Here is a 16,066-nt window from a genome sequence, read left to right on the forward strand (position 1 = left end):
TGTTCTGGCAAATGGACCACATATTATGAATTACAAAGGGAAATTAATTTTCCACTCCTCAATTTCTCAAAAGAAATCCTGGAAATAATTGGGCGTGTTTGTTCTGGCATTCCTTTGGACCCTTGTAATAGCTTAGGCTATAATTATCCCCATGATAGTGATATTTATTAAAGAAATGTATTTACAAACATCCGAACCCGCTACGCAAAAGATACGGAAGCTAAAACAATACTTTGCGATAGCAGGTCTTTGTCCGAAAACCATTCCCCTTCAGTATAGCTTGGTGGCACCAAAGTCTACGAGAATAACCAGCGATCTTTTCTTCTTTCTTCTCTCTTTTCTCCTCGGATCCCTCTTTTTTTTGTATGGCGCTCCACGTGTTGAATAAATTAGCAACCCAAATCGGAGCAGGGGGGACGGCCTTGTTGTGGCGTCGGGTTTCACTCGAAGAGGTGCAGGGAGCCGGTCGCGCGGCGAGGCAAACCTCTACTGGATGCTGAGGAGTGACAGTGCTCACGAGCTCGTGTCAGTGGAGCGGGATAAGACAAGGACGGAGACGCTCGCGCTAAATATTGGCCGCTATAGACGCAAGGAGAGGGAGAAATAAAACAATTGCATGGTTAACACGCGTCTACCAGACAGAAGAAAGGAAGGACAACTGAAAGGAGCGAATAACGGGAGAAAAAAACCTTAGGTTTAACCTGAAACAGATCGCTTCTTTGAAATAAGGATAAAACATTTTTTTTTCTCAACCCTGGATATAATGTGAGGCACCACCCGTGCATTCATATTTATTGAACGCTTTTTGGATTGTTCTGCAGTGGGCAAAGGAATTGGAAATAATTCTGTTTACAAATAGGTGTTTTTTTCGGGGGATAACGGACACATCCACAAAGACCTGGAGCGGTAACAGATGAACGTAAGTGCTGATCCCCGGTCACTGATTTTCACGTGCGCCGTAACCCCCCTCTTGGGTCTCTTGTCAAACGTTGTCATAATAATCAATAGAAACCATTGCACTCGAGCGGTGTCACGCTCAAGGTGTGTATGTCTGTGCAAGGGTATGCTCTCTAACTCTCCTTTTCATGGGGTGTGTATGTGTGTGTGTATGTGGGGATGCTCGTATTGATAACGTCACTGGCAACCGCTGCAGGCTGATGTGTGCATTCATACACCTCTGCGCATTTTTTAATAGAGCCGTGTGAATGGATTTTTCGATTAATGCTGCATTATAGGTTGGGATAAATGTGTGATTTGTTCTTTTTTTTCTTTCTTTTTATGGTTGCAGCCGTGGCAATGGTTAAACTCGCGTGAGCGGTTGAGATAATGACTCTGGTGGTAGTCGTAAAATGAAAGGCTCGCTAACGTGTGGGGACTTATTGTAGCCTACATTCGGTGTGCTGTAATCGAAGCTCCCGTGCGCTATCGGGTTGAGCGCCTCACGCACCCTGACAAAGAAAATCAGGGGGACCAGCGATTAATCACAAAGCTCGGTGTTTTTTTTTTTCCGATGTATTTTGTATTGGTCTCAATGATGCAAAACAGTTCCCATCCATGTACTTGGGTCTTTATTAAACCATGTTATAGGCTACTACCCTTCCTACTGCTCGCTGCACTACATAGCTGAATGATGCTCCGCGAATCTTGCACGTTACAGTTTTCCCCGTTTGTTGTCTTCCGTTTCATTTCAGTTTATAGTGTAGAATGTTGTAATAACGGAATCTCACATATGTCTCTGTTTTAAATAATAGCCCTTTAGTTCATAAAAGAGATTAGCTAAATTATACCATATGACGCATATGTATCATACTATAACTTGGTATTAGAATAATCCCTTATAATCAAGGATGATTGTCAAAATGAGTTTTTATGGCGTGCAAGTAATTTGCGATAAATTCCAGATGTACCAAATAAAAACGTCTTGTACGGTGAAGAATAAATGGGGAAAATAAGGCCTCACTGTCAATCTAGACGGCTTCCCCCCCCCTTCCAGAACGGCATAGTCTAATTTGCATTTTCTGAAAGGAGAACGAATGAATCCCCGGTCTTGCTGCGTTACATTATTTAAAGCGGCACAAGTTCAGAGTCGCTGCGGCGCGCGCGGGCGGATAGGTTTCACATGGAGTGGCGAGACGCGCACTCGCCTGAAAACCGACCCTCTGGTTTTTTTTTTTTTTTAAACCAAACCATATGTTGGACTTCGCGCTTGATCAAGGTGTTTTCTGCGGGAGGCAATACGAAAGCGAGGCGGTGTTGAGTAATCTTAACTCCAACACTTTCTTACAAAACGTCCTGCGGGATTAATCTTCCTAATAACACGTTCTCTTGGTTGGACCACATAGTTTAGGAGTGCATGAGCAGCACTGTCAGCAATTACGTCTCGGGAGCAAAATATCATCCAGCTCACGGAGCGATAATGACTTTGGTGCACGCCAGCTAAATTACTAACTGCGATCCACTAAAGGGTGCCTAGTGGCTCGGTTTGTTTAGCCGGGCCGCTCAGATCCGAACAGATGTGGTGAGTGTTCCAGCGACGGTTGCCAAACATGTAGTCTACTTTGCTGTGACACACTTCGCTGGCATCTGGAGACACCAGGGTCAGCCTGGACGTGGCAGCTTGTGCAACAGGGATTAAATCTTCTGACGGTTTTGAGTGGCCAACCACTCCCCACAGCAAAGGGTACAATTAGCCTACATTAGCTAAATAATCACCTTCCTAATTTACATAAGCTGAGTCCCCAGACGTTCCTGCATTTTCCGCACCTCAGTGCTTGCGGACCCCAAACGCCAGGGAGCCACACGCTTGACTCACCATTTCCAGCAGAACCACATTGTCTCCTTCGGGGCTCTTAAACATTTTCACCAACGGATTTGTGTTTTCCCAAGAGTTCGGCGCGATCCCCTTTCAATAAAGGATCAAAGAATGACCTTCAATCTTTGTTTACAAATTGGTGCACTCGGCATTGTCGGCAGGGCTGTGTAAAAATAAAAGGCGTTTCATGGAGATGTGGCGTTGAACGTCTGTGCTGATTGCAGGGCGCAGAATAAACAACCAGTGCCAGAGGTGTGGGCAAGCAAAGATATACAGGATATTACTCTGCCGGTTCTCTGCAGGTGATTGGCTAAGTGAGCATCATCGACTGCTTGCTCAAGTTGCGAAATGGATGGCCAGTTCGCACATTAGCCAAGCAAATTGGAGAGAGCTCTTTATGGGGGGGGGGTGAGTGTAGTACTCCAGGGGTACTGAAATCTGGCTCTGGAGGCCAGTAATGCAGGTTTTCCTTTCTACCTGGTGGTTAATTGATTGATTGATGCCTCTGACTGGTCAGGGATTAAACTCGCCTGGTGTCTCAGGTTTAAATCAGTCCTGATTAGAGGGGGAAGAATGAAAACCAGCAGCCCAGCTGCCCTTCAGGGCCGTGTTTGAGTATTTGAGTTTTGTCATTGATTGGCCGAAGACTATGTTGGCCCAGGTGTAAACCAGTCCTTGATTGGAGGGTAAGAACCAGCAGCCAACTTGCTTCCAGGACCAGGGGCTCATTCCAGTTACTTATTTTATCAGTTCTGGTCACCTTGGTCCTCGCCTGACCCCGAAATCCATTGAGTTCCACCATCTTTAAGGAGTATACCACTACGTTAAATGCTCCTTGAAGGAGCTAGGAGTGACGGGCTAGGAGGCTCCTGGAGGATGCTTGAGCAAGGAAACACAAGTGAGTCGTTTGCAGAGGTTTTTTTTGTAACATGTGACATATGAATGATCAACCTGTGGATCCACTTCTCCCCATCTGTAATGGACGTGGCTTCAAAGTGACGCTTGACTGAACAAGAACATTTCATGTTTCCTAGATTCCTCCTTCCTCGCGTCCTTTCCTCGCATCCTTTGTTGTGTGGAGCTGAGGAACGAGGAAAGGTTGCAAGGGGTGAGAACAAAGTATTGGAATGAGCCCCAGATTTGGGTATGCTTGCTTGAGTGTCTCTGCTAATTGAATAATTAAGGCTGTCTCACAGTAGTTGGCAGGAAATTGGCATGAATTCTCAAACGGGATCAGTGCTCATTATGCAGCTGTGAAGCAGTGTAAACTCATAAGATGGGGATACTCAAACCTGGTCCTCAAGGTGCTGCTGGCTTTCATTCTTCCCCTCTAATTAGGACTGATTTAAATGTGGGACACCAGGTGAGTTATATCTCTGGCCAATCACTGACATTGATCAATCAATATAACTATCAGATAGAAAAGAGAACCAGCAGTATGATGGACCTCAAGGGACATATTTGAGTATCCCTGTAATAAGGTGCTTGGACCCTTTTCATGTTTTAAGAGTGAATTTGTGGACAGAATGACAACCCCTATTCAGTCTGATCATTTACAATGATCACTTACCACAATTGATAATTTATCTGTTATATGTAGGTTGTTTTGCTGATCTTTAAGTTGTGTCTGAGTACCAATACCAGGTATAGTATATCAAGTACAAATCCGGGATGGTTACACCATGTGCAGGTTTTTTTTTTTTTTTGTGCTTTTTTTCAATCAGCATACAATTAAGTCCTTGAGAACAAGGTGTGTGGATTCTTTAGCCAATAAACAACTTGAATGGATCACTGGTCTTGAGATGCCCCAAAAAACCAGCAGGCACTTGCTGACCAGGGCTGGGGTTTGACACCCAGGGTCTAAGAATACTGAAGTGACCTCATTGCCTTTGCGCACCACTCTGGCCAAAAAATAGCTTTCACATAATAGGGCTAATCATGTCAGGGGCTGTTTCTTCCTGAAGTTTTTTTTTTTTTTGACTGGGAAGTTGAAATGCACGCACAACTGTCGGAAAGTGACTCACACACCCACACACACGCACACACAAACGCACACGCACACACACCATTGAAATGTGTTGCAGACACAATCGACCGTGAGACTCAGAAGTGGAAGGAAAGCAGATCAAACAGTGTCATTGTTTAAAGGGGTTTTTTTTGTTTTTCGTTTCGAGCGAATGGAGAATGGAGGCGTTGAGATTAGCACTGACCTCTCTCCGAACCTCTCGTGCGCTACGGACTCCTGGCGGGTCAGAGTGTATTGGTAAAATGGCTCTCCAACGATGTGAAATAATTCATCGGCGATTAAAGAACTGTGCAGTGAATCGGGCCTTTATTCTACAGGCACGAAACACCGGTCGTGACGATGCTTCCTGAACACTGAGCATTCCGTTTTAACAAGTCTGTTATTGAGTTAGGTTGTTCGCTCTCACTGTCGGAGAAGCGGAATTCGCGGATAACGTGAAGGCATTTGCTATATTCTGAAAATCTAATGTTTAATATTATGAGGAATTGCGTAATTATTAATATTTTAATTTCAGACAAATGGGGTTCTCATTAGCTCTAATTATATTCACGTTTCGGATGTGTGCTCTTAACATTAGTTGGTTTGTTGCTGCCATTTGCATTTGTGTGCAGGACAGCAAGGTAAAAGCTCTTCATGGTTTTGATGTCCGTTTTTCCTTTTATTTTATTTATTTATTTATTTTTACAAGTTTAGAGTCTAGCCCTATCATTCTGACTATTGTTTGTGTTATTGGCAAGGAAAGGAAACATTTAAAGCACGAACCATTATTCTATTATTTGTCAGGCGAACGTAAATTGTCACATTCACGGAGAAAGCCAAAGTCTGACTCAGAAGTGATTTTTCCTTTTATTCCAAAGGATGATACCATAAGAATGTCCCGTTCCAGGAATGACGGTGTTTCCAGAAACTTCCCCCCCGACCGGCCAGGACGAGTGCGTGCCGCCTCACGCAGAGCTCTTGCGTTTTAATCTCGACGAACCGACAGGAAATCGCCGACCAACAAATCAAAAAGCGGTATCAAACGGCGAGCGTCGTTTCACCTACCCAAAGGTCGAAGTCGTCCCAGCCAGCGATATGAACCGCGTCTTCCGTAGCCAGTTAAACGGCTGGGGACCGCTGGCGGCCCCGGCCCCGGTCCCGGTCCCGGAGTACTCAGACCTGGCTAACGGCTCTCCGCAGACCTTCTAGAATGATCTGTCTCTGGCTGCGGTCCGGGGCGAACAGACTGTGCGCTGTTTTGGATCAGGTGCTCTGGTGACGTTTGGGACGCCAACCGAAGGCCCCCGGACCTGTGTTCCTCGTTAAAAAGGTGTTTTTACCGACGGAGGTTTGGGCAGCAGGACAGAGCCTTTGGGTTACAGCAGAGTGAGTGCATGTCTAGGAGTCAGGGATTGGGTGAATGTACTTTACTATGGTGGGACGGACATAACTTATAATCTCAGCATGGCCTGAGATTCGGCCTCTGTTATTAAGTAGTGTGTGTGTAGATGGGCTGGGAGGCCCTGGATGGGAAGCTTTGACTGTCTTTGGCAATGGCCAGAAAGAAACTCAAGTCTGTAGTGACTGTTTCCCCTGTCGCCCTTAACTTTCCCCTCCACATGTCTAAGTCCTCACGGATGAGTCTACCTTTTAAAAAAAAACCGTAATAAACGGCAGCCGTTTGGGCTTTAGCGTTAGCATTTTCCGCTCGCAAATTTTCAGGAAATGCCATTAAAGACAGTCCCTTTCTCTCCTTTGATAGAGACCTCCATTTTTTGAATACTGCTTTCTGGAAACTCACAAGGACTCAGAGTGATGTACCTGTAGCAGTAGTAGCTGGAGGCCTGTTCTGCGTCTTTGACCATGATCGCGGGTACCAGACGTAGGACTGTCCCGTCAAATTAATGGGGTGTCTAGGTGCCTTTAACGGGGGATACCCAAGGTGTGATGTCACGGCGGGTCAGGTGACGGGGCTGCTGGGAAGGGCATTAACTGTAAAAGTTTTAAATGTTCAGCAGTTCTCTAACCACCACAGAGAGCAGGTATTCTTATTTATATATATATATATATATATATATATATATATATATATATATATAGTGAGTGAGAGAGTGAAAACAATATTGACGTTGTCAGCCTCGTCGAACGTGCTCCCTACTCCTTTCCCTGTTTGCTCCCGAAGTCTCCTCCTCTCCCATATGGAAAATGCAGGTGCTTATAATGTACGGATCTCCCCGATCTCTCTCTTTTTTATGGGGAAAGATTTATTTTTCTCTTTTTTTTATTACTCAGAAAAGCCATTAAGGCTGTAGTTCCCTTAGAGGGGTTTGTGGCTAGCTGGAGTATGGTTGTCTGGAAAAAAAAGGGGGGGTGAGGGGGGGGGGGGTCATCGTCATGAAGATTGCAACTGATGGCGGGGGGTTATGGTTGTTTTGGGGGTGTGCAATAATCGGTCCAAAATCTGTGCACTAAAGATTTTAAATTTGCCTATATTAAACTTCCCATTTGACGTGCTACAAACAAGGGGTTGGGGGTTCACCGGGGTCCAAGAGATGTTTGTGAACCCTTTGAACCCCCTCTGGATCCACCAGTGATATGTGCTGTTGGTGTTTTTTTTTTTTGCCATATGTTTAAAACATTACATTTCCATATCTGAACTTTCCTTACATTCACGTTAATGAAGGGGTAGGTCACCCAAAATGCGTTCCCTCGTTAAGCAGGCAGGGGCTTGTAAATTTTGGGAACCCCTGCGTTATAGAACTGTGATCTGTACTCTGGAGCTGTCGCAAATTCCTCTCCACTCCACTTGATGGTAAAAGTAAAATTTATTATTTTTACACTCCTATATTGCCACAAACTCCATAAAGTTCCTGTAAAATTATAGGTTGAAATGTATTTATTTTACATTCTATATAATTTGATACCTTACCCCCATATATTATTAACACATGTGATATAGAAAAAGCAGCCAGTTCTTTTATTTATATATAAAAAAAGAAGTGTTTGGCCACTATGGTACTTCTGTACGAGCTGCTTATTTGAAATGTTTTAAATTCATTTATGTGTCCCCATCCTGCATCGCTGACCCATTTTTGTTGGTTGCCGAATGTCAATGTTACCGCGTGCACTGAATGCCACCCAGGATCATTTCCTGCACACTGTGCAAATTCCGCGTTGCGTATTCGCGCCCGTTAAGTTATTGAGATCTCTCCGAGAAAGCCGGTTCTGTCGGGTCTTGCTGGAGCGGGTTCGTTCTTGGCGGTGCAGAGGTGAAACCGGGGACTCGATCCGTAATCGAAGAAATGGAACCTGAGAACGCAGAATGCGTACAGTACGCACTGCGGGTTCTTGCCCTGCTGCACGCGCGGCTGCTCTCTCTGCGCTGCTGCTCACTGCCCTGCTGCTCTCTGCGCGGCTGCTCTCTGCGCTGCTGCTCTCTGCGCGGCTGCTCTCTGCGCGGCTGCTCTCTGCGCTGCTGCTCTCTGCGCTGCTGCTCTCTGCGCTGCTGCTCTCTGCGCGGCTGCTCTCTGCGCTGCTGCTCTCTGCGCTGCTCTGGTGTGGGGAAGCGAGAGGTGGGAGGGAGAGTCTCCGTTTCAGCCACGCGAACCTCTTTCTGTCTCCTCCTGGTGTGTTTTTTTTTAATTTTTCATTTTTTATTAACGATGATGTAAGGGATGATATCATCAGCTGGTGGCGCTTCACGCTTTGACTTGGACACGGTACATAAGCGAACATACGAGGGACAGGGTGGGGGGGTGTTGGGTGTCCAGGGTTGTACCCTCACGCAAAAGGAATACACTGCAGTACATAAAAATAGAATATATTATTGGAATTATAAAAATAAATAAAAAACAGGCACATTGGATGCCTGTTCCATTTCCTTAAGGCGTGGGTTTCCTGACTGAGCCCCCTGAGCGGGAAGTTGAGAAGATGTCAGGCCCCGTGTTATTCCAGCGCCCCCGTTGAGTCACGTCATGTGATTGCGAGCCCGGTAGCTGCCGCTCATCTCAGGGGCCCGATTGCTTTTCCTCTGTACAGCCCCCCCCCCCCCCCCCACAATGGACTTTTTTTTCCCTTTAACCGTCACCGCCCCACCCCGAATCTCTCTGCCCCCCACTGGGGTACATGAACTGGGAGAATGAAAGAGGCTGCCCGCTGTTTGCTCAAATTCTTCTCATTCTCAATTCTTGTCATTGTGAGAATGTCCAGTCAGAGGAAATCTGTTGACGCTCCTGCCTCCTGCCCTGAGGATGCTGCATTGGGTTTTGAATGTCCCTCTGTCCCTGCCTGTCCTGTCCTGTCCTTGTCACATCGGCTCTATAAAGCATACGATCACATATATGATTAGAAGGTTCTCAACGGAACATTCTAATGGTGATGTAACAATCACTACTGGTAATGGAAAGCAATGCGGTTCTAGAACACTGACTTTTGCAAATTTTGAAAAAACAAGAACATTCCAAATAACTTACTCTTCAAAGAGGCAGCTTGTGGAAACTGAGGCTCTTTGGTGAATCGAGTGTCTCGCTGGAGTAACTGAAACCTTTGGCCTCTTTGCCTGCCTCTGAAGCAGAGAATCCAGTGGAGTTATCTCGGCTGGAATCTCAACCTTGATTCCCAGAGTTGTCCACTGGTCCAGACAAACTTTCGGTGGCTTATTGCTTCTGGTGTTTATGTGAAGGACCGACTTTCCTCTCCGACACAAACATTTAAAGTAAGCCTTTTAGCCAAAGACAAAGCTTATTGTGAAATTGACAAGGCAATTGGATGGATTGGATGGATTTAAATTTGCCAGTAAGCTGTATTTAAACTTTTTCTCATTTTGCTTAAAAAAGTAATAATGTATTTAGATGGTCTTTGCTTATTCTCATTCCGAGATGTTTATTTATTTATTTTCTTGGGGGGGGGGGGGGGGGGGGGGGTGGTAATGCATTTTGACTTGCTTTGTTACGCCTTTGCCTTGATTGTCTCCTATGTATTAATAAACGTTGAACTAGAGCAATGTTGTTATACGATACGCGCCCATGGAACATTTTCTGGAAGCAGTGGTACCATCTGGAAATATTTCAAGCCCAAAAAAAAAAACCCCCCAAAAAAAGCACGTAATGTTGATAACATTTCCTCATCGCCCCAACCGATCCTGTTTGCTGTTCTCCGTTTCACTGGATGGCAAGGATGAAATCAACTGCTATTTGCGGGAAATGGGAAGAAGGATAAAAAAGACGAATGTCAAAAATACATTGAGGAGGAGGAGCCAACCGCTTGGTGGGCGTGTCTCCTGCCCTCCTTAGACCTGCTGTACGTGTAATGGGGTTTGACAGGCGCTGTTATGCTGGGTTGTTTTGCACTAATTTTCTAACCATGTTAGAACACTGGCAGCGATCTGGGGGAATGTGAGCAGCGAATGAGGGGAGATGGCAGCTGTGTTTTTTTCTCTTCATGTTTCGACCAATGGCTTTTGATTTGTGCCGGTAGCTGGGGCCCCACTCACCACACCCGACCCCCCATCCCCCCCATTCACCCCCCACCTCCCCCTCCGCACAGACTGTATGCCGCAGACCTGAAAACAGTACTTACTCACAGGATACCCAAACCTGAGAGAAGATTTTTAAGCCTTTAGTTTAAGATATGATGTCACAAATATATGATACGAATGTTCGTAGCTGAACATTCTAATGCTGATGGAACAATCGCTACCCTGGTGATTGAAAGCAATGGTGTTCTAGAACACTGACTTTTGAAATTTTGAATTTTTGAATTCAAACAACCAAAACATTCCAAAAAACCGACTCTTTACAGGTTTAAAAGAGCTGACAAGAGCTTCCATAACAACGTTATGTTTTGTAGGTTTTTTGTTTTTTTAAAGACCAAAGTCTTCTGAAAGCAGATGTTGGCTTGGCTTAAGAAGTGGCATCCATACTTTCGTTTTTTTCTTTTCTTTTTTTGTACATTTACCCTAAATAAATATTCACCACTTGTTGTTTCTTTGACCTGGAGCCGCAGGGTTAGAATCCCAGCCCAGTTGGAGCTCCTGCAAGCTCTGTTGGAGGCGAGCAGGTTTTTTGGGACATGCCTTTCCAAAACATACAGTGTCCCAGTAGCGACAGGGTTTTTTTTTTTTTTTTTTTTTAAACGGTCGCTACACAGCTTGGAAACCGCAGACCTCTTTTAATCTTCCTCCTGCAGGACAAAAGGTTGCTCATGTGAGCTGTTGCATCATTTATGATAACCTGTGTGTGGCCCTGGGAACTGATCTGAACGTCGCACACTCACACAACCTCTTGGAGACCTCCTCATTTGGAGAAATGGGCCTCTGTTCACCATGCATGGAAGGGAAGGAGTCCATTCCAGTTCCTTGTAAGTTACAGTCAATTTCAGAAATAAACCGAATCATTTGTTTTAAAAAAATATGTTAAAAACTCACAGAACATTCTAAGTTCATTATTGAATTTCGGGTTTTCCCTAACTGACTGAGCTGTAATGGAACTGCAGCCAATCCTGGTGGTAGCGCTGAAAATTCCAAAGCTGGTCATCTCAGATCATCGAATAGAAAGAGGCCGGTTGTTCTCACTGACCTATCGGCTCGAGCTCCTGACCGCACGGTAGATTCTGTAGATCCCGACGCCCGGCGAGTCTCGAATCCTCTCACCTTTCCCGCTTTCGCTAAATTAAGGGGTCACTCTCCTAAGTGGCAGCTGCGCCCCTTTATCCGGATAGCCGAGGTCTCCGGTGTCAGGCACGGAAAACCCTATAAAAACAAGCGGTGGTGGGGTGGGTGGGGGGCAAAGGGGGGGCGCAGCCGGCACAGGTGCCTGGGCTCAGACATCTGCGGGGGGGGGAGACCGGCGAGGTCACCCCATCCCGCCGCTCTGCGAGAGCGTGAGGTTCAGTGTCGGCGTGCGGGGGGCGAGCGCGGATTCCGATTCGCCGGCTAATCTGCGCGGTCAGCTCCTCCGTTCCTCTCCGTCCTCTTTGATCCCACAGCTATGCGAAGCCTCGCTTTTGCGTCTGGTACTGTATTACAGAACGGAACATCCACCGCCGCAGTGTTCCGCTTAACTCCGCCCCCCTGCGTTAATATTCATGAGACGCATCCATTTGGAATGTTTCAAATTCAGCAGTAATAAAGACAGTGGCCTGTATTCAATCAACGGTTGTCTTTAACTTTGTCTTAGAAGTAAATTCAAAGCTTGCACATCGTTTCTGCGCTGACTCAGCTTGGGGAGTTGGGTTTTAGTGATCGCTTGAACTATCCCAGAGGTCTGCAGCCCTTTTTCCTGGAGAGGCTCTGCTGGTTTTTGTTGTCACTCTGCACTTAATTAACCAATTAAAACTGTTTATTACACACTTAACTATCTTCGTCTGGTTAACTGGGTCTGAATTGGGTGCTGATTTTAAGGTGGAAACAAAAACCAGCAGAGTTTGTATCTCTCTGGGACCAGGGTCCCAGACTCCTGGACTATCCGAACTGCCTGTTTGTGCGGAAACTGTGTGCTTGTTAGTTAAAGGATGAATGCTGATTGAATCCAAGCCAGGATGCTCATATGGTGTTGAGCATCTGGTGTGTCTACAGAGTCTGTGGCATCAGTAAATACGCAACACTGCAGGCCGTCCCCCCCCCCCCTCCCCCTCATTATTTTTGGTTTCAGGGGATCGAGGCGAGGATGGAGCTGAGCTGGGTATTTTTTTGGGGGGAGGGGGGGAATGGTGTGGGGATGGTGGTACACCCCCTTGACTCCCGCAAGCACCCCCACCCCCTCAGCAGTGCTGGTCTGCACTGTATTCGTACAGCCATGACTAACGGGATGAGGGGCGAGGTGGGGGGTGGGGTGGGGGGGGGGGGGGGGGTTGGGTTGTTTTTTTTCCCCCCACATAATTAATATTGCATCAGGGCATTAACGTTGTTGAGCGAGGTAAGGGGAGCAGGGCTGCACACGTTGGGTTAGCGTTGGGTTAGAGCGGCTCTTCGTGACTTTATGTTGTTTGATTTGGCACCCGGCGAGTTCGGCCAGTTCCCAGGGCTCGCCTGCTAGATCCATTAGGGCCCGGGCTGTGCAGGGAGGGGGGGGGGTGGGAGGGGGGTGGATTTGGGGAGCAGGGGGGGGAACGGCTTTTCCCGATGCCCTAGCAGAGCTGACCTTGGAGTCTTTACCTCTTTACGTCTTTTGAAAAAACAAGTGGAGGCACAGCCCCCTTCCTGGATCGCACATAAAGTACATCTTTTTTTTCTCTCCCTGGAAACGGCTTCCGTCAAGAAAAAAAACATAACCAAAAAACAGAACCCAAAATAAAAGACCCTCGCCAAAAACCAGAACACCCCCCCCCCCTCCAAAAAAAAAAAGAAAAACAGAACCCCCAAAAAAGTGAACTCTCTGAGGAGATATGTACCCGGTTTCGGATCTTTGAGAATGTCACTGTGTATGGAGTGTACAGAGCTACTGTAGAGCTGCTTTTGAGATTTGAACTTGGGGTAGGGTGAGGGGGTGGGGGGTGGAGGGGGGGTGGGGTTGGAGGGCTTTGTGCTTCTACTGTGAGGCACAGTGACAGCGCAGAGACATAAGCGGAGACATTTATAGGTTGTAGGTGATCACTATAAACTTTGTAAAATTGGTACTCTTATTTTAATGTGGCATCCTCGCCTTCTGTGCATGTTTGTGTGTGTGTGTGTGTGTGTGTGTGTGTTTTGGGTGTGTGTTTTGGGTGTGCATGTTGTGTGTGTGTGTGTGTGCGCATGTGTGTGTGTGTGTGTGTGCACGTGTGTGTGTGTGTGTTTGTGGTGCTGAGTTTAGGAACGGGCAGGGCAGTTCATTGTCAGTGATCCTTTTCTCGAAAGGGTTTAACTTTCAGAGGATAGTGATTATGTAAAAAAACAAACATACATATCTATATTTAGGAACTGAACAATTTTGTTTAATGTGCAATGTTCTGCTGTACTCATTGATTTTATGGGTGAAAACCGCCATTGCTCATATTTCAGTTTGAATTATTGCATCTGATAACTGAGGCATATTTTTAAAGCTTGGATTTATGTATTTAAAAAAAATAAGTTTTCAGGGAGTGTCTAGGATACTCAAATCACCACAAGAGGGAGCATAGCAAAGCAGCTTTTCTCTAAAGTCATGCAACTTTTTTCAGACGTTTTAAATAGGAGTTCACGTGCTGTTTATTCCAACCAGCTTACACATTTTTTTGTTTTGTTTTGTAAGACTCCAATGGTAAAATTAGCATCGTTTTTCTCAGCCTTGCGAGATGTTTGTATAAGCCTCTTTTGTTCAGAGTTTTGTAATTGCAAACAGCTTTGAAACAGCTTTTCAATATCTATGATAATGCTATCGACGGTGATAAAGTGTAACTGCGTTTGAGTCTGGTAATTTAAAAAAACGCAGTTTCTCGGTGTCCTCGCGACCAACCGTGAATTTAGTGCTTTGAAATGCACTGCAGATAACCGTAGATCAGGAAGCCGATAGTTTCTCCTGTACACTCATAAAAAAAAAAAAACAGAACATAGCGGTAATATATTGAAAGAATGTACATTATCTAGATCAGAAAAAATATAGAAATACTTGAGCAACTATACAAATTATTGTCGCCTTCACATGTTTCAGTATAAAATTTAAAACATTTCGAAAAGTTCGTTGCTGTGAAATGTATTCGCTGCATCTGGTCGTCTGCCCCCAATGAGCACTTCAGACTGCAGTACATTTTGTTTTTACGTGGTGAGGCCCTGGGTCCCCTTCTGGAAAAATAATATGCCGCTATGTATTGTAAATATGTACATTTAATATATATATATATAATTGTGAATACATTTCACAGCAGTGTGACAGGCTGTTTTGCAATATCTTCATTTTTTAAAATTTCAGTATCTGTTGCGTATCTTTCATGATAAGGAGGTGGCACCATATTGAACAGCACATGAATTGGGGCATCCCCCTCCCCTCCCTCAACCCCCCACCCACCCAATGAACATCAGTGTACTGAATCCCCCACCTGTCACACATTATTTTGGGGGAGGGGGGAGGGGGTGGATGGGGAACAACCCCTCTTTGTCAAATGACCGATGCGAGAGAGGCTGTCCCCCCCCCCCCCCCCCCCCCCCCCCCCCACCGAGTCGGCTGTCGGCTCCTAGCCTGTTAATATCCCCGTCCCCATCGAGACCCGTAAATATGTTTTAAAGTGTGAAGCTGTCGTGAGTCATCGCCTGGACGATGATTAGCAATCGTGTTGGGAGCGGTGAGGCGGTGGGGGGGCGTGTATGTCGAGGGGGGCGGGAATTTGGGGGAATTCTCTGTCTCTCCTCGCCCTCTCTCCACCCTCAGTTCCCCCGCCCACCCCCCTCATCCCCTTCTTTGCCTTCTTCCCTTCTTCGTCTCTCTTCTTAAAAAGAGACACCCCCCCAAACTCCCATCCCGTCAAATCCTTCATCTCAGAAGGCCGGAGTGCCGCTCCAGGTGCGCGGCTCGAACCGCGCGAGCATTTCATCTTGCGCTAACCGTGACGGACGCCCATTAGTTTATTTGTTATTCCGGGCTGCTGTGGAGCCGTAACTCCTCGTTCCAACGGTCGGATTTTAACCCCCCTAACGCGGACGGGGGCCGGGCCTCGGGTCCGAACCCAGGCCCCAGCAGTGCAGCTCAGGTGTATAAAGAGGGCAACGGGTCAGACAGGGAGATTTAGCCGCTTCGAGAAGATTTATAGGATGACGATATTGCTTTCAGGCTCTCCAAAAGTCTAAAGTGTTTACATCAATCGTCCCACATCGATACATATAGACTGTTCCTGCTTTTCACTGCTTTCTCATGCATGTTTTTTTTAACCCTGCCCACAAACACATACTTAAGGTGGCACCTGCTGAAGCCTCCTTTTCCAGGAACAGGGTTGGGCACCGATTCTCTGACTGAGTGAAGGCCAAATGCCTTCATACACACACACACACACGCGCACACACACTCACACACGCACACACGCACACACGCACACACACACACACACACACACACACACACACACACTTGCACGCACATTGACACACATGCACTACACGCATTCACCCTCATGCGCACACACACACACACACACACACACACAGACTCACATGAGCATGCATACACACACACACATGCAAATCATTCAGTCGAACACTGTACACTCGAATGCACACACACGCACACAGACTCACACATTGAACATGCACACAAGTTCACATCAGCACAGCACAAAAACTGACCTTGAGAGAGTCACTGACTAAA

The 16,066-nt window shown here is 46.3% G+C and overlaps 1 protein-coding gene across 1 annotated transcript in view; it reads left to right on the forward strand.

Moving 5' to 3' along the window:
* Positions 1-247: 247 nt before the first annotated feature.
* dchs1b (dachsous cadherin-related 1b) overlaps positions 248-16,066 on the forward strand; it is a 118,396-nt gene continuing 102,577 nt past the window's right edge. Inside the window, exon 1 of the mRNA XM_035434296.1 lies at positions 248-919. The gene's annotated coding sequence lies outside the window, so the exon portion shown is untranslated. The remainder of the gene's footprint in view (positions 920-16,066) is intronic.

Source organism: Anguilla anguilla, chromosome 9 (genome assembly GCF_013347855.1).
Source record: "Anguilla anguilla isolate fAngAng1 chromosome 9, fAngAng1.pri, whole genome shotgun sequence".
Lineage (NCBI taxonomy): Eukaryota > Metazoa > Chordata > Actinopteri > Anguilliformes > Anguillidae > Anguilla > Anguilla anguilla.